The 18,576-nt window shown below is 43.8% G+C and overlaps 1 pseudogene across 1 annotated transcript; it reads right to left on the reverse strand.

The window, feature by feature from the left end:
- Nucleotides 1-321: 321 nt before the first annotated feature.
- LOC308640529 (olfactory receptor 6E1-like) lies at nt 322-1,233 on the reverse strand (annotated as a pseudogene). The gene has a single exon. The product of its transcript is annotated as an olfactory receptor 6E1-like (transcript).
- Nucleotides 1,234-18,576: the final 17,343 nt, after the last annotated feature.

Raw genomic sequence — 18,576 nt, forward strand, 5'->3', positions numbered from 1 at the left:
TTTTCTTTCTTCACTCTAGTAAAATGGTCTTCATGTTCACTGAAAAATAAAATAAAATGAAACCAAAAGAAATAGAGCTGCTTCTCCTCGTCCTTCTCCTCCTCCTACTTCCCCTCCTCCTCCTCCTCTTTCTCTTCCTCCTTCTTTTTGAGACAATGTCTTGCTAAATTGCTTATGGCCTCACTAAGTTACTGAGGCTGGCCTCAAGTTTGCTATCCTCCATCCTCCACAGCCACTGGGATCACAGGTGTGTGCCACTGTGCCGTGCTTAGTAGCTGAGCATTGGAAAGCTTTCCCTCTGAATATCTGAGAAGAAAGCACTCTCCCCCTGAGCAGCACATCCCTGCTGGCTTTTTGGACCAGATCATTCCTGAAGCAGTAGATGAAGGGATTCAGTAGGGGTGACACTATGGTGTTGAAGAAAGCCACTCCTTTGTTGAGGGTCATGTGCCCAGTTTGCATAGGCTTCAGGTACATGATTATGCAGTAGCTGAGTGACACCACCAGCATGTGGGAGGAGCAGGTAGAGAGGACCTTGCTGCAGCCCCCAGATACGGGCAGGTGCAGAACAGTGCTGCAGTATGACAAAACCGTCACCAGCAGAGGGCTGACCAGGGTGCACATGGCCACCAGGAAGCTGACCAGCTGCAGAATCCTGGTGTCATCACACACCAGCTCCAGCAAGGGGGTGCTGTCACAAAAGAAGTGGTTGAGGATGCGGGGACTGCAGAAGTGCAGGAACAACATCCAGGCACACAGCACCCCAAGGACCAAGACGATGGTGACCCAGCAGGCCAGCACCAGGCAGCAGCACACCTGGGGCTTCATGAGAGTGGGATAGTTCAGCAGGTGGCAGATGGTAGCGGTCACCAGACATAACAGCCAGCAGCAAGGACTCCACTGTGCCTAGGATGAAGAGGAGCCTTGTTTGCATAAAGCACCTGGCACGGGCAATGGTCCTATGACCGGAGAGGAGGTGTGTCAGCCTCTGCACGGTGACCGTGGACGTGAATCCCACCTCCAGCAGGGAGAAATGGCGCAGGAAGTAGTACATAGGAGTGTGCAGGTGGTGGTCTGCCAAGGTCAGGGTGATAACGAGCAGGTTGCCCAGGAGGGTCAGCATGTAATGACCAGAAGCACCATGAAGAGAAGGAGCTGGAGCCCTCGCACGTCTGTGACCCCTAAAAGCTCCAAATCCAGCACAGCAGTGAGGATGGGTTCATGAGGTGCCATTGCCCAGGCACCAGGCTGGGGGAGGCTGCTCTCCTAGCCTGGTCCCTGTCTTTGCTCCTGGCCTGTCTTTAGTCTCTTGGTCTATGTGGCTTTTTGGAAATGCAGAGACATTCAGTGCCTATCCTGCTGCTCTGTGGAGATGAGACAAGTGACATTTATTACAGGAATGCTGGCTTATGTAGCCCACAATGACATCACTTCAGGAAGTAATACTTACTTTCATCATGAGACTTAGCACCTGTTTCCTCCAAGAAGACTGCTCTCTGATGAGTGAAAACTGGGTGTGGTGCACACCTGTCATCCCAGGGACTCAGGAGGCTGAGGCAGGAGGATCACCAGTTCAAAGTCAGCCTCAGCAAAAGCAAGGCAGTAAGCAACTCAGTGAGACCCTGTTTCTAAATAAAATACATAATAGGGCTGGGGATGGGGTTCAGTCCTTGAGTGCTCCTGAATTCAATCCACAGCAACTCCCTGCAAAAAGAAAAAAAAAAAACACAAAAATAAGAGAGATATAATGTGGGACACAAACAGGAGACACATACATACTTGAGCACTGTGTGCCACGTCCAGCTAACAGAAGCCGGACACAGAAGCCGAGTCCGGCGATGGATGGTGGGGTTAAGAAATACACAGGACACCAAGGTTCTTCATCCAGGAGGAGGCGTGTGTGCGCTTTATTGCCAAATTTGTTCCCCTTATATATCTTTTGTAACAGCTGAGGGAAATTACTCAAAAGCGAGGAGGGAAGAGTAATAACTGCGTCCTTGGGTTACCGCCACTGTCATCATTCCCTATCAGGAGGCTCGAACAGGTCAAGATGTTCCCGAGAGACACATATGCTCCAGGCAGATAAACAGGAAACCACAAGCCCGCAGCATGGCCTTGTGAGCTGGCCACATTGACATGCAAAACAAAGAAGTGGGGGTTGAGTCCCCAGGGGCCAGGGCGGGCCTGCTACCAGCAAGTCCCCCTCTTTTGTTTTTTGCATGTCAATGGGAATCAAGTAGCCCCTGTCTTAGGTCGTCCACCGCCCCTGCACTGCTTACCTGTCTCTGGGGAGGCCTCATTCCCCTGGCTTAGATTGCAGTGCAAGCGTGGAAGTTGCCCATCACTGGGTACTACAAGATCAGCTCTTGTCCTACGTAAACGGACACTTTTTAGTTAGGATGTCATGGCCATCAGGACACAACTGTGGATCCCAGTCATCATCTTTGTCAGTGGGATTGTTATGACCAGGGAGCTTTCTGAACGTAAGGGTCTGGGATGATGGCACCAAGTCGGCAGGGTAATTAGGGACCTGGGCAAAAGCAGGCATACATAGGAGGGCTCGGGTGTTGGCTCCTGACAAGTTACATCTCATCTCCGGGTGGGTCGTAAGTACACCTCATGGGCGGAGTTGTCCATCTCCAGGCGTTGGTAGTGAACGTGTATTGGCTTGGAGGTTAAAATGTTAATTTGATCTTTAATGAATTGAATCAATCTGTTTGTGATACAAGGTCCTAAAGTGTCAATTAAAAGGAGACCCAGCAAGGGTCCCAAGAAAGGAAGGAGGTATGGTAGAAACCCATTAAGTCCAGTCCAGAGGGGGTTTTTAAATAATTTTTTTTCTAGGTCTTCCTGAAGCTGTTTGATCTTAGTGCGGACTATGCCCAATTTATTGGCATAGAAACAGCACCTCTTTCCTAAGGCTAAACAGATTTCCCCCTGATTGGCAGTCAATAAGTCTAGGCCTCACCTATTTTGGAGGACCACTTTTGCCAAAGAGTCAATTTGGTCTTGTAGGTCCCTAATAGTGCCAGATAGGTCTGCACATCATCTATAAGTTGTTGAGATAAATGGCGATAAGAATGTATCGCTGTACCCAGTCCAGCTGTGCCTGTGCCCACAGCAGCCGTTATCCCCAGTGTGGCGACTAATGGTAGAGCTTGTATAGCTCGCCTGTGTCTTCTCACTAGAGTGTCTAGGCTGGGGATGGGCAGGGGCTCATCCCCAGGGACAATGGTTATGTCAGGGAGGAGCAGGGTGAGAACACAGACACCTGTCCAATTTGTAGGGAGTCGAGGGAAGGCAGAATTTCCCCCACACATAAAAACAGTTCCATTAGGGGGACAGAGGGCTGGAGTGGGTGAGGAATAATCTGTCGAGCAGTTCCCAAAGGAGTTCACTTTAACATCCACATCGTAGGTATTGTTTTGCATCATACCCAGAAGGCATATTGTAAAGACACCCATGGGCTGGACCTTTAAAGGCAATCCAGGCTGGCAAGTATCATTACTATGTATGGTGACATTAATAGGGACCGCTACGGGCATAACCACCCCTGTTGTCATGCAGAGCCAGCAATCATTAGCAAGTGTGGGATTGGAGTCGTTAAGCAAGGAAAAGGTGGTCCTTAAGATATCTAACGTGTTAGCTTCCAGATCTGGGAGCTGTGACTTAGGCAGCACCAAGGGGTGGTATACAAGCTCAGGGATCTGCGGTTTTAAAAGCTTGATAACTTGAAGATGTTTAACAGAATCAGTAGGTCCCCCCCATCAGATATCCCTGTAGGGGCTACAGTGGGCCAACAGGAGGACTTACCAACCTCACCCTGGCACCCAGCCAACCGGAGTTTAGATTCAACTCCCCCTTGGCCAAAAAGAAACGGAGTAAAGTGATAGTTCACCCCCACTCCCTTTTCTGACTGAGTCTTGGTCGATCTGGCCTCAAAATATTGTTGTCCCTTGTACACACAAATTGAGGCCGTCTCATAGCAGGAGACATGAACTGCTGAAGTATAAGTACAAGTTGTGGAACAGTTACTGAGGGTTTTTTCAGGACCATGGGGGTTAATCTTTGGTTTGTTCACGCATACCCACTTAGGGTGGTGAAATCTCCCAATTTGTTGATGAACTTCAGCCCGGAGGTAGGCTACCCTGGTTACACAATCGGTGGTCTGGATCCAGCTACTGGGGGCCTGATTCCAATTTCCTGAATCCCAAATTTAGATAGTTTTAGAATTTTGTACTTAGCATGTAAAAGGGGGGGGCTTAGAAGTTCACAGTCTGCAGAAGTTCACAAAAGGCAGTTTTTTTTTTTTTTTTGTTGTTGTTGTTCTGGGCAAGTTAACCCTTCAAGGACACTTGAGAGGGGGAGAGCTTTTTCTTCTTCTTCTTCTTTTTTTTTTGTCACCTGTTACCATGGAGTTCAGTTAGTAACTCCCTTATCTTAGAAATGTAGTCAGCACTGTGAAGCCCAGCTTAAGGCCAGAGGCCTTGTTTACATATTTTTGTGAAAAACTAGTAAGGGGGTGTCCAGCACCTGGAGTGCTGATTTTTTTAGACAGTGGCCAAGTAACACAGGGCAACATGAAAAGTGGAAGTTTATCTACCTTAAACTCTTTTATAAAGATTTTTTGTTGTTGTTGTTTATACTTTGGAACAATTTTTGAAAACCTTAGAATTTATAAACAAATTATTACTTTGATAAGAAATATTAATGAAAATATAGTTAAAACCCTTAGATATTTTGTAGAAATAATAATAATTATTTATTATTTTATGAGTTTAAACAGTAACTTTGAGAGTTAGAAACTATTTGATTGTACTTTTACTTAAAAGTAAATTTATAGTAAACACATTTATCTCAAATATCTGTAACTGAAAAGGCAGAGTATCTGATAAATGTAAATATAAAACATAAATTACGGGTTTTTTGTTGAAGAAAAACAATTAGGCAAATACATATTAACTAATCAATTAGGCATGTGTTAATTAATTTATAGATTAACAAATATAGATTATCTAAATATCTAAAAATATATATTAAGAATAAGAACTTAACTTATAATTGTATTAACTTTATGTAACCATGTGGTCTTAAAATATTTGGATCTATTTTAATTTATTTTTAACTAGGAGTGTACTTTTTTACGTGACGTCATTTGATGTAACTGAAATAAGATCCTTGATTATACATTTTTATTTTTATAATTAGCAATGAGAATACAGATTTTTTGGTCATCACAGGAACTTTGCCGGCTTGTTCCTGTGGCAAGCAAATGCATCCTTATAACCTCCAAAATTAAAAGTAAAATATAAAGAAGTATATTTGATATGTCTCATCAATAAAACATTATTTAGTAACACAACTATAGAGAAAAGTCAGGTTATTTAACTTAGAACTAACTTAAATTTAGGACTGTAACATAGAAACCTGTGGAATTAAATTTTGTCTGAAAAAGATATCTTTTGTTAGCATTTACAGGTAGGCATTTTTAAAAATACAGGCTCTGAGCAGCTCCGGTAGAAATCTGAAACACAGTAGTACAGGTTAGTGGCTGGAAGGCGGGACTAGCGGTCCTGTCTGAGGGACTGTGGAAGAACCAATCGGAAGCCCGCAAAAGTATGGGAGGTGGGACCAGGAAGCCACTCTTCCAGCCAGGCACCCCATGGTTACCATGGTGATGCAAACAACATGGAGTCCGCTGCCCATTTTCGGGGCAAAAGTTCCCCAAGTTTTCCTAGCCGATTGCATTTTGTTTGATTTTGTCTGCATTTTCCCCCACCTGACCAAGATCTTACTGCGGTAGCAGCTTGTTCTGTCTCTGTGACCTAAGGTTGTAGCTTGTGTACATCCTGCACTTCCTGGCGTTCCCCTGGGGAGTCTACAGATAGAAAGGGGTTGGTCCGTGGGAGGTGATGAAGTTGCCCACTCCCCGGGGCACCATTCCATCCCTGGATTGCCCCATACACCTTGGCTTCCGGGGCCCGGGGAGGGCCCCTGTTCCCGTTTCCCGGCTGCTGTGGCTATCTGAGCATAGACCCCAGGATCATAATTAATTTGTTGATTTATTATAGCATATTGTCCCGAGCCTGTTAATATTTTGAGGTTATGCCGTGGGAAGCCGGCATCATGATTGACTCGGGCTAGCTCGCAACACCTTTCTTGATTTTCACTTTTCCACAACAAAAAATCCCCTCCAGACAACACAGCCCTGCAAAGCTGTTGCCAGTCACTAGGTGTCAGTTGATTGGCAGAGAAAGACTCGAAGAGAGTCAACGTAAAGGGAGCATGGGGTCCATAATTAGTAACTGCCTCCTTTAGTTGTTTAATATCTTTAAAGGCTGAAGGACCGGCTCTGGCCAGTTGTCCATCGGCACCCAAGTTTTCAATCATCGGAAAAGTTTGGACTGTCTTAGGCTGCCACTGAACACCCCCGTGCCTTCTGGAGCTGCCCTCGTCCCAATTGGGATTATAAGGAGGGAGCGCAACAGTGATTGGGGCCATGGGTGCTTTAAATCTTAGCTTCCTCAATCGACCCTCCAGTTCCTCTATCTCCCTTTCCAGCTCCTCCTCCTTGGAGAGAGAGAGAATTAAGATCCTCATCACCTTTTTCTGAAGCGGGGACCTGAAGGCGCCTCTTTGCTTTACCATTTAGGTCTTCCGGGGGGGGCCTTCATCCTTTAAAGACGCAGCCATCTGCTCCTCCTGAACCTCACTAAGGGCTTGCTCGCACTCGGCAAGTTGTTCCTTAATCTTTACTTTGTCAGTTAAAAGAGCATCCTTAACCCATATCCATAGAGAAAAAGTAGCAATCAGGACTCTATCCGGACCCTGGTCTCTCAATAACTTTTGAAGGTCTTGCTTCACCAAGTCCCAATCATTGTTATTGAGAAAGCCTCCTGTCAGAAACCAAGGACAAGCCTGGGCTATAATTTCAACGAATTTGGTTGCTGTCTTGGTTTTTATTCCTGTTCCTTGTCTATTTAACAGCTCTTTAACCTCGCTGGCCAGATGAAGCTTCGCTGTTGAGTTACCCATGGTACGTACCCTGTCTCTTTAAATTGTCTTTAAACCAATCCTCCCCCTTCTTCCTTAGAAGGTGAGCCCCATCTGCTTACCCCTGCTTTCCGGATCTCGGTGGAACCTCCAGATGCCGCATCCGGTTAACAGAAGCCGAGTTCGGCGAGGGACAGTGGGATTAAGAAATACACAGGACACCAAGGTTCTTCATCCAGGAGGAGGCGTGTGTGCGCTTTATTGCCAAATTTGTTCCCCTTATATATCTTTTGTAACAGCTGAGGGAAATTACTCAAAAGCGAGGAGGGAAGAGTAATAACTGCGTCCTTGGGTTACCGCCACTGTCACCGTTCCCTATCAGGAGGCTCGAACAGGTCAAGATGTTCCCGAGAGACACATATGCTCCAGGCAGATAAACAGGAAACCACAAGCCCACTTCATGGCCTTGTGAGTTGGCCACATTGACATGCAGAACAAAGAAGTGGGGGTTGAGTCCGCAGGGGCCAGGGCGGGCCTGCTACCAACACTGTGTAGTAGTCACATTAAAAAAAAAAAAACAGGAAAGCCTGGGGCTAGAGCAAACTTCTGTCATCCCAGGAACTTGGGAGGCTGAGGCAGGAGGATCACAAATTTAAGGCCAGCCTCAGCAACTTAGCAAGACCCTGTCTCATAATAAAAATAAATTCATAAATAAATAAATAAAAATATTCAGAGGTGTAGCTCTGAATGGCCTGGCTGCCCGCTTCCTGGTCTTCGGGCTGCACATGTGGCTGGGATGGCTTCTGGTGATCTGTCAGGAGGAGGTGCTGTGGCCAGTGACAGAAGAGGCGGACCACCTCCAGGATAGGTCCAGGACTCTCCCGCCCTCGTGGACAGCTCGTGCTTCCCTTACAGACTATGGGGTGGGTGTATGTGAACTCGCTCCACCCTATGACCTTTATCTTGATTGGCTCCTGTGCAGTATATAAGCTGTGTGTACTTCCTCAATAAATGAGATCCTGCTTCGACTCATCTCCCTGATGAGTCTGATTGTCCTCCAGTGAGGGAGGGCTGGGTGCGGGCTGCCAGTCAAACTTTACCTTTCTTGGCTCGTCTTGGTCAGGGCGTGCTTTCCCACTTCTCCCGCCAGTCAGGAGGAGATGGGGGGCTAAAAACCCTGGCATCTGGCGCCTGAAAAAGGACACTGAACCTGGACACCAATCCCGGACATCAAGGAAGTATCGGCGAGCCAAGCCAAGGGAGTTTCAAGGTAAGGGTATCCCTGGAAAAGATGGGGCAATCTTATACTAGGTACAACGACCCTGACTGGAAAGCCATTCTTAAGGAGCCTCTTGGGTCACAGTGAGTTAGTCCTTTCACTGCCCAGGAGGAGAAAGATTTAAAAGCTCCCTCTGACAATGGCCTCTTAGATCCTTTTGATCCCTGGCCTGGTCCTCTGGGTTCCACACCAAGTGCCCCTGTCCCGGAAAATGTGATAGAGAGATGGGATGGGGAGTGACCTCCGCCATATTATCACCCCTCCCACCATGGAAATTCTCCGCCCTCTCGTGCAAACCCAGAAAAGCCGGGGAAGCAGCCATCTTGTATGGCTTTCCTGGTAAATGCTTACCCTTGGGGCCATAGACTGGCCTTATGGTATCCCTGGGAGGCCCAAGATTTGAAAGAACTCAAAAGGCAGTCTCCAAGGATGTACCTAATTCATCCTGGGCCAAAACCCTCCTCCAGGGTCTGGCCCACCAACAGTGTACCACCCAAGACTGGAAAGACTTAACCAAGGCCATGCTTCCTGGTCCCCTGTACCTGAAGTGGTGAGCTTTCTTTAATGAGGAGTGCTACGCTCAGGCTGAGTGGAATCAGGCTGTTAACCCCCTGGCTCCTGTAACTTATGGGATACCGTCGGGGTCCAGTGGTCAATTTTCCACAGGCCTTCAGCAGGCTGCTATCCCTGCCCCCTACCAGGAGCAGGTATGGGCTTTGGGGCTGGCGGCATGGAAGAAGTTGGAGGAAGGCCCCTCAGAGCCCCTGATAGCAGGAGTTACTCAGAAGGCTACCAAGGATCTTGTCACCTTCATTGAGAGTATGGAAAAGACCCTCTAAAGGAAATTCCCACCAGGGCCCCTTCGGGATCAATTTGTCAAGATGCTGGTCTGGGAGGGGATGACCACAGACCACAAGCTAGCCTGTGCAGGGATGAAAGACAGATCTATGGGGAGGTGGATAGTGGCCACTAAGGATGTTGGTACTCAGGCCCACCAATCACAGTCTTTGGTTGAGGCCTTGCAGGCCCAAACGGCTTTGCTTGCTGGGGCTCTTACTACAGCACTTCCCTCTTTCAGGGGCGCTGGGAGAGGGGTTTGTTATGGATGTGGTCAACAGGGCCACTTCAAGAGAGAGTGCCCTACAGGACGAATAAGACCTGGTGTCCCGCAGGGACGTCCCTTAGATTGGACCAAGGGGCAAACTCCGCCTTAGATGCCTTGCCCCCATGTAGAAAGGGATCCCATTGGCAGAGGGATTGTAAGTCCACATTTGATTTTGAGGAGAGGCCTTTAAACTACTAACGGGGTGCCCTGCAGCCCTGTCACCCAAAGGAGGCACTTCGCATACTGGCCCGCCTAGGGTCCACTGGACAGTCCCCATAATCCTGGGAATTAGGCCCAAAATGGACATCTTCATAGTAGATAAAAAGTTCTGCTGCTTGATTGACACTGGAGCAGACCGGACAGTATTAAGGAAAGAGGAGGTTCCCCCACTATGGAAGCTGATTCCCGGACCTCAGTTATTGGGGGTGGGGGGGGGCGATACAATGTCTGGAGAAACCAAGGATTGGCTTACTTGGAAGGATGTAGATGGGAGTCAGGGAGGGGTACGCCCTCTGGTGGTGTCTGTCCTGACAGCTGATCTGAAGGGACAGGACATTTTGGGGGAAGCTGAGGTGATCATCACCACAGATCACAAAGGGAAATATGACAATATCCTAGAGGAAGAGGAGTGCCAACAACAGTTTGGCCCATCGGGTCCCCTTAGCGATGACCGGTGGGATCCACTTTTTGAGACATCGAGGCGGAACACTCCTGCACCCCATGTAAAGCCTCACCCCCAATCCTAGAGGCCACTGGTCCTACTGTCCCTGACATTCAATGGCTTCTGGGCCCTCCAGTGTGGGTGGCACAGTGGCCGCTTCCCCCAGATAGACTACAAAAGCTAAAGGCAATAATATCAGAACAACTGACCCCAGGGCATATTAGGCCCTCCCTGGGCCCTTGGAATAGTCCTGAATTTGTCATACAAAGGGCCACAGGGAAATGGAGAATGTTACAGGACCTAAGAAAGATTAGTGAGTGGCTGATTGCCATTGGTATCCCCTTGCGAGGGCTACACTGGATCCCCTCCATCCCTTGGGATTTGGCTCTCATTGTGACTGACATCAAGGATTGCTTCTTTTCTATTCCCCTTGATCCCCAGGACTGTGAGAAGTTTGCCTTCTCTGTTTCCTCTGTTAATTTCCAGGGGCCAGACCAAAGATATGAGTGGGTGGTGTTACCCCAGGGCATGGCTAACTGTCCAGCCTTTTGTCACCATTATCTTTCACAAGTCCTGCAACCTCTTCGGACGTGATTGCACATGATTCTATGTGTTCACATGGATATGACATCATTATTGGGACAGTGGATGCCAAAGCGTTAGGCTCCACCTATAAGGAATTCCGAGCTCTCTTACAAAAAGGAGGATTACGTATATCTAATAACAAGGTCCAGACCTTACCCCCTTTTAAAATTCTAGGGGCTGAACTTAAGTTGGACTCTGTCCCATTGGTGGAATGACAGAATCTGTTGGGCAAACTCAACTGGTTAAGGCCTTGGCTTCACCTGCCTACAGAAGACCTGCTTCCACTTTTTGACTCTTTAAGAAATAAAGTCCGATTCGAGACCCAACATGGCAGCAGGTGGGGAGGCAGCGCTTTCAGTACCTCCTCGATAACGGGGTCAGAGAGACGCATTAATATGCTTAAATTCTACCTGCTGAGAAACTTCTAGCAAAATTCTGCTGAAGTGAGACCTGCCGGGATATAGTAGGATTATTGGAGGTGACAGTTTGCCCCAGACGAGTGAATCTCCGCCATGAGGCACAGAGGTCCAGACCTGCCACCCACCACCACTGCACAGCAACCAGCCACTGCTGCACGGCGACTGGACGCTGCTGCGCAGTGACCAGCTTCCAAGGCGACTCAGCAGGTGCGGCACAGGGACCCTATGAAGAGGTCTCTAACAAAGCCTTCATGAAATAGCGAACCGGGAACCGAAACCAACCGAGATTGGGTCAGCCAAGAGACAGGCCAGTCCCACCGCTCTCTTCAGACACTCCGGCAAGGAACCTGGGGCCCACCATAGCAGAGAGGTGACGTCACCAGAGTTAGGCCAACGAGATTCCTTCCCAGAAGAATCCGCTTTAGCAAGTGTGTGACTCCCACCCCCATCAGATACAAACAGCCGGGAAACCTCAAAAATCTCTCTGTGGGCATGACTGTAGAGGCTGAGGGACTCCCGACCTCCAACTCCCCCTACCGCCAGTGGTGTGGGCATGTCTATAGAGGCCGAGGGAAGTAGAGGGGATTCTTGATCCCCAACTCCTCCTACCATCAGCAGCAACACCCAAGGTCTTAGCCGCCAGTTTCCGGGGGCGTGCCCACCAAAGGGGTCTGGAAAAATTAAACTGTTGGTTCCCAGATCACCGCTCCACAGCACTGGGGCTTGGATGAATGACAGAGAGAGTGCTCAGTTGTTCGGAAAATAGGGCATGCAGTGGGGCTGCAAGTGTAATAACCAGATCCTTGGGGGAACCACCTCTGGTGAGCAGGACCTGGCTGGCTGGCAGGAGGAAGGGGGGAGGGGCAGAAGAAGTGAAACGGCGCTGGACTAACAGGATTGAGAGACTCCCAGGAGCTGCCTTACAGGGATTGCTGTTGGCACATAGAGGGCAGAAGCTCGGCTTGGAGGGCACAGCTCCACCTACTGGAAGAGAAGAAAATGGATCTCTAAGACTTCAATTTTTTTAAAATTTCTATTTTATTAGTTTTTGTCTCACCTTTTCCTTCTTTCTTTCCCTATTCAAGTTTTATTGTTCTTTCACTTCTACTCTATTCTATCTTTCTCTCTCTCCTTCTTTCTTTTTAAGAGCACCTTCCTTCCCCTACCGCCCCCCCCAACTTTCATCCCAAACATTATGTCTTCCATTATGTGTAATTGTCTAAATGCAAATAGGTGAATGTTTCAAGGCTGTCTATAGGGCTCCTAAATACCTAGCTACTACCAACACCCTGATCCAATCGCCGGTTAGTATCCCCATTCAGTAGAGCAATCTTCCAAAGTAGCCAAGACATACTAATCCTCATACCATCATAGCACCTAACCTAAACATAAAGTCCTAAGAACAGACAACAAATCACTATATGCATACAGAATCTGGAAGCCTTTTATGAACTGAATGAATCACCTTTAAAGTACAATAAAGCCCAATATTTCTAGGCATAGTCTCCAACCACAAAGGAGAGACCAGAGATATACAAAACCAAAACAAATTTATAGGAGTAAACAGAAACACAGCAGTTAAACAGAGTTGGAAAGTAACGTGAACAACATGAAAAAACAAGGGAAAAAAGGATTACAAACAATGCAGGACAACTTAAATCTACAGAAAAACCTACAGGCATCAGAAAAATGGACAGAGAAAGAACTCAAGGCATACCTGACTCAGATGGAATGGAATCTTAGAGAAGTCATTAGAGAGCAAGTTGAAACAATAAAAAAAAATACTTTGAAAACAAATTGCATAAGCAAATTCAAATTGCAAAGAAGGAACTCTACCAGGAGATAGAGATTTAAAAAAAAATCAAACAGTAATCCTAGAAATACAGGAAACCATAAACCAAATTAAAAACTCAAACGAGAATATTGCAAATAGACTAGATCAAATAGAAGTCAGAACATCACATAATGAAGACAAAGTTTATCAACTTGTAAAGAATATAGTCAACACAGAAATTATGTTAAGAAATCATGAGCAATCTATCCAAGAGATATGGGATGTCATAAAAAAACAAACTTGAGAGTCATTGGAATAGAAGAAGGCATAGAGGTTCAAACCAAAGGAATGAAAAATATGTTGAATGAAATAATCTTAGAAAACTTCCCAGAAATGAAAGATGGAATGGATTGCCAAATCCTGGAAGCCTACAGGACCCCAAATATACAAAACCGTAATAGACCAACTCCAAGACACATAATTATGAAGATATACAACATACAGAACAATGAGAGAATATTAAAAGCTACGAGAGAAAGGAGGCAGATTACATTCAGGGGTAAACCAATTAGGTTAATGGCTGATTTTTCATCACAGATTTTGAAAGCAAGGAGATCCTGAAACAATGTATTTCAAAAGCTGAAAAATAATAAATTCCAACCAAGAATATTGTATTCAGCAAAATTAAGCTTCAGATTTTTTTTTAAAGAGAGTGTGGGACAGAGAGAGAGAGAGAGAGAGAGAGAGAATGTTTAATATTTATTTATTTTTTCTTAGTCCTCGGCAAACACAACATCTTTGTATGTGGTGCTAAGGATCGAACCCGGGCAGCACGCACGCCAGGCGAGCGCGCTACTGCTTGAGCCACATCCCCAGCCCTAAGCTTCAGATTTGACAATGAAATTAAAATATTTCACAATAAACAAAAGTTAAAAGAATTTGCAGCCAGAAAACCAGCACTGCAAGGCATTCTGAGCAAAACACTACAAGAAGAGAAATTGAAAAACAGCACCCAAAACTAACATTGGGAGGTAACCCAGTAAAGAGAAGGACAAAAAATATAACCCAAAAGGAAAAACGAGCCATATTAAAATAAATAAATAAATAAGCATGTCTGGAAGTACAAACAATATATCAATAGTAACCTTAAACGTTAATTGCTTAAATTCACCAATCAAGAGACAAAGGCTAGTACACTGCATTAAAAAAAAAAAAAAAACGAATCCAACAATATGCTGCCTTCAGGAGACTCATATGATAGGAAAAGACATACACAGGTTGAAAGTGAAAGGCTGGGAAAAATCATACCACTCACATGGTCCTTGGAAGCAAGCAGGAGTGGCCATACTCATATCAAATAAAATCAACTTCAAACCTAAGTTAATCAAAAGGGATAAAGAAGGCCACTATATACTGTTAAAAGGAACCATCCACCAACAAGACATAACAATTATCAATATGTATGCACCAAACAATGGTGCTGCAATGTTCATAAAACAAACTCTCCTCAAGTTTAAGAGTCAAATAGACCACAACACAATAATTATCGGTGACTTCAACTCACTGCTCTCTCCATTGGACAGATCCACCAGACAAAAGCTGAATAAAGAAACTATAGAACTCAATAACACAATTAATAACCTAGACTTAACCAAAATATATAGACTATATCAACCATCATCAAATGGATACACGTTCTTCTCAGCAGCACATGGATCCTTCAAAAAGATAGACCATATATTATGCCATAGGGCAACTCTTAGTAAATATAAAGGGGTGGAGATAATACCATGCATCTTATCTGATCATAATGGAATGAAACTGGAAATCAATGATAAAAGAAGGAAGGAAAAATCCTGCATCACCTGGAAAATGAACAATATGTTACTGAATGATCAATGGGTTACAGAAGACATAAAGGAGGAAATAAAAAAAATTCTTATAGATAAATGAAAATACAGACACAACATACCGGAATCTATGGGACACAATGAAAGCAGTTTTAAGAGGGAAATTCATTGCCTGGAGGTCATTCCTCAAAAAAATATAAAAACAACAAATAAAACACTTCATCTCAAAACCCTAGAAAAGGAATAGCAAAACAACAGCAAATGTAGTAGAAAACAAGAAATAATTAAAATAAGAGCAGAAACCAACGAAATTGAAACAAAGAAAACATTGAAAAAATTGATAAAAATAAAAGATGTTTCTTCGAAGAAATAAATAAGATCAACAGACCCTTAGCCATACTAACGAAGAGAAGAAGAGAGAGAATTCAAATTACTAACATATGGGATGAAAAAGGCAATATCACAACGGACACTACAGAAATACAGAAGATAATTAGAAAGCATTTTGAAATGCTATATTCCAATAAAATAGAAGATAGTGAAGATTTCAGTAAATTTTTTAAGTCATATGATCTGCCCAGACAGAGTCAGGAGGATACACACAATTAAACAGACCAATGACAAAGGAGGAAATAGAAAAAGCCATCAAAGGACTACCAACCAAAAAAAGCCCAGGACCGGATGGGTATACAGAGTTGTTTTACAAAACCTTCAAAGAAGAATTAATACCAATACATTTCAAGCTATTTCAAAAAATAGAAAAAGAAGGAGCTCTTCCAAATTCATTCTATGAGGTCAACATCACCCTGATCCTGAAAGCAAAGACACTTCAAAGAAAGAAAACTACACACCAATATCTCTAATGAACGTAGATGCAAAAATCCTCAATAAAATCCTGGTGAATCAGATACAAAAGCATATCAAAAAAATTGTGCATCACGATCAAGTAGGATTCATCTCCAGGATGCAAGGCAGGTTCAACATATGGAAATCAATAAATGCTATTCACCACATCAATAGACTTAAAGATAAGAACCACATTATCATCTCGATAGATGAAGAAAAAGCATTCGAAAATGTTCAAAACATCCCTTTATGTTCAAAACACTAGAAAAACTAGGGATAATAGAAACTTACCTCAACATTGTAAAAGCTATCTATGCTAAGCCTCAGGCTAGCATCATCCTGAATGGAGAAAAACTGAAGGCATTCCCTCTAAAATCTGGAACAAGACAGGGATGCCCTTTCTCACCACTTCTATTCAATTTAGATCTTGAAATACAACCCAGAGCAATTAGACAGACAAAAGAAATTAAAGGCATAAAAGTAGGAAAAGTAGAACTTAAATTGTCACTATTTGCGGATGATATGATCCTATATCTAACAGACCCAAAAGGGTGTAGAAAGAAACTACTAGAGCTTATAAATGAATTCAGCAAAGTGGCAGGATATAAAATCAACACGCAAAAATCAAAGGCATTCCTGTATATCAGCGACAAATCTTCTGAAATGAAAACGAGGAAAACCACTCCATGAACAATATCCTAAAAAAATAAAATAAAATACGTGGGAATCAACCTAACAAAAGAGGTGAAAGATTTATACAATGAAAACTACAGAACCCTAAAGAGAGAAAGAGAAGAAGATCTGAGAAGATGGAAAAATATACCCTGTTCATGGATAGGCAGAACTAACATCATCAAAATGGCGATATTACCAAAAGTTCTCTATAGGTTTAATGCAATGCCAATCAAAATCCCAACGGCATTTCTTGTAGAAATAGATAAAGCAATCATGAAATTCATATGGAAAAATAAAAGACCCAGAATAGCAAAAGAAACTCTAAGCAGGAAGTGTAAATCAGGTGGTATAGCGATACCAGATTTCAAACTATATTACAGAGCAATAGTGACAAAAACAGCATGGTACTGGTACCAAAAGAGGCAGGTGGACCAATGGTACAGAATAGAGAACACAGAGACTAATCCACAAAGTTACAACTATCTTATATTTGATAAAGGGGCTAAAAGCATGCAATGGAGGAAGGATAGCATCTTCAACAAATGGTGTTGGGAAAACTGGAAATCCATATGCAACAAAATGAAACTGAATCCCCTCCTCTTGCCATGCACAAAAGTTAACTCAAAATGGATCAAGGAGCTTGATATCAAATCAGAGACTCTGTGTCTGATAGAAGAAAAAGTTGGCTCCAATCTATTGTGGTGTCGGGCTCCAAATTCCTTAATAGGACACCCATAGCACAAGAGTTAATAACAAGAATCAACAAATGGGTCTTATTTAAACTAAAAAGTTTTTTTCTCAGCAAGAGAAACAATTAGAGAGGTAAATAGGGAGCCTGCATTTGGGGAACATATTTTTACTCCCCACACTTCAGATAGAGCCCTAATATCCAGAGTATACAAAGAACTGAAAAAATTAGACAATAAGATAACAAATAACCCAAACAAAAAATGGGCCAAGGACCTGAACAGACACTTCTCAGAGGAGGACATACAATCAATCAACAAATACATGAAAAAATGCTCACCATCTCTAGAAGTCTGAGAAATGCAAATCAAAACCACCCTAAGATACTATCTCACTCCAGTAAGATTGGCAGCCATTATGAAGTCAAACAACAAGTGCTGGCGAGGATGTGGGGAAAAGGGTACACTTGTACATCGCTGGTGGGACTGCAAATTGGTGCAGCCAATTTTGAAAGCATTATGAAGATTCCTTGGAATGCTGGGAATGGAACCACCATTTGACCCAGGTATTCCCCTTCTTGGACTATTTCCTAAAGTCCTTAAAAGAGCATATTATAAGGATACTCCTACAATGATGTTCATAGCAGCAAAATTCACAATAGCTAGACTGTGGAACCAACCCAGATGCCATTCAATAGATGAATGGATGAAAAAATGTGGCATTTATACACAATGGAGTATTACTCTGCACTAAAAAATGACAAAATCATGGAATTTGCAGGGAAATGGATGGCACTAGAGCAGATTATGCTAAGTGAAGCTAACCAATCCCTAAAAAACAAATGCCAAATGTCATCTTTGATATAAGAAGAGCAAATAAGAACAGAATAGGGAGGAAGAGCATGAGAAGATCACCATAAAACAGTGATGGGGGGGGAGGGAAAGAGAGCGAGAAGGGAAATTGCATGGAAATGGAAGGAGACCCTCATGGTTATTCAAAATTACATACAAAAAGAAGGGAAAAAAAACAAGAGGGAGAAATGAATTACAGTAGATGGGGTAGAGAGAGAAGATGGGAGGGGAAGGGGAGGGGAGGGGGGATAGTAGAGGATAGGAAAAGCAGCAGAATAAAACAGACACTGGTATGACAATAGGTAAATCAGTGGATGTGTAACTGATGTGATTCTTCAATCTGTATATGGGGTAAAAATGGGAGTTCATAACCCACTTGAATCAAAGTGTGAAATATGATATGTCAGGAGCTTTGTAATGTTTTGAACAACCAACAATATTTTTTTTTAAAAAAGGGAGGGAAGAACAAACTATTTCAAGTTAAAAGGCAAAAATAAACCCAAATGACTGAAAATACAAATCATATCTGATTAACATCTTTGAATTCTGATAGGAATCAGCCAATTCTATGAGACTTTCAAAGAAGAACTAACACTAACACTTATCAAATCATTCCATTCAATAGAAGAGGAGGAAAAATTTTCAAACTCATTCTACAAGCTGGTATCACCCTGATACCAAAACCAGACAAAGACACATCAAGAAAAGAAACCTCAGACCAATAACCCTGATGACCTTAGATGCAAAACTTCTTAAAAAAATTCTGGCAAAATGCTTACAAAATCATTTTAAAAATCTAGTGCCCTATGATCAAGAGGGGTTCATCTAAAAAATGCAAGTTTGTTTCAACG

This window comes from Spermophilus citellus (genome assembly GCF_964194105.1).
Source record: "Spermophilus citellus genome assembly, contig: SCAFFOLD_489, whole genome shotgun sequence".
NCBI lineage: Eukaryota > Metazoa > Chordata > Mammalia > Rodentia > Sciuridae > Spermophilus > Spermophilus citellus.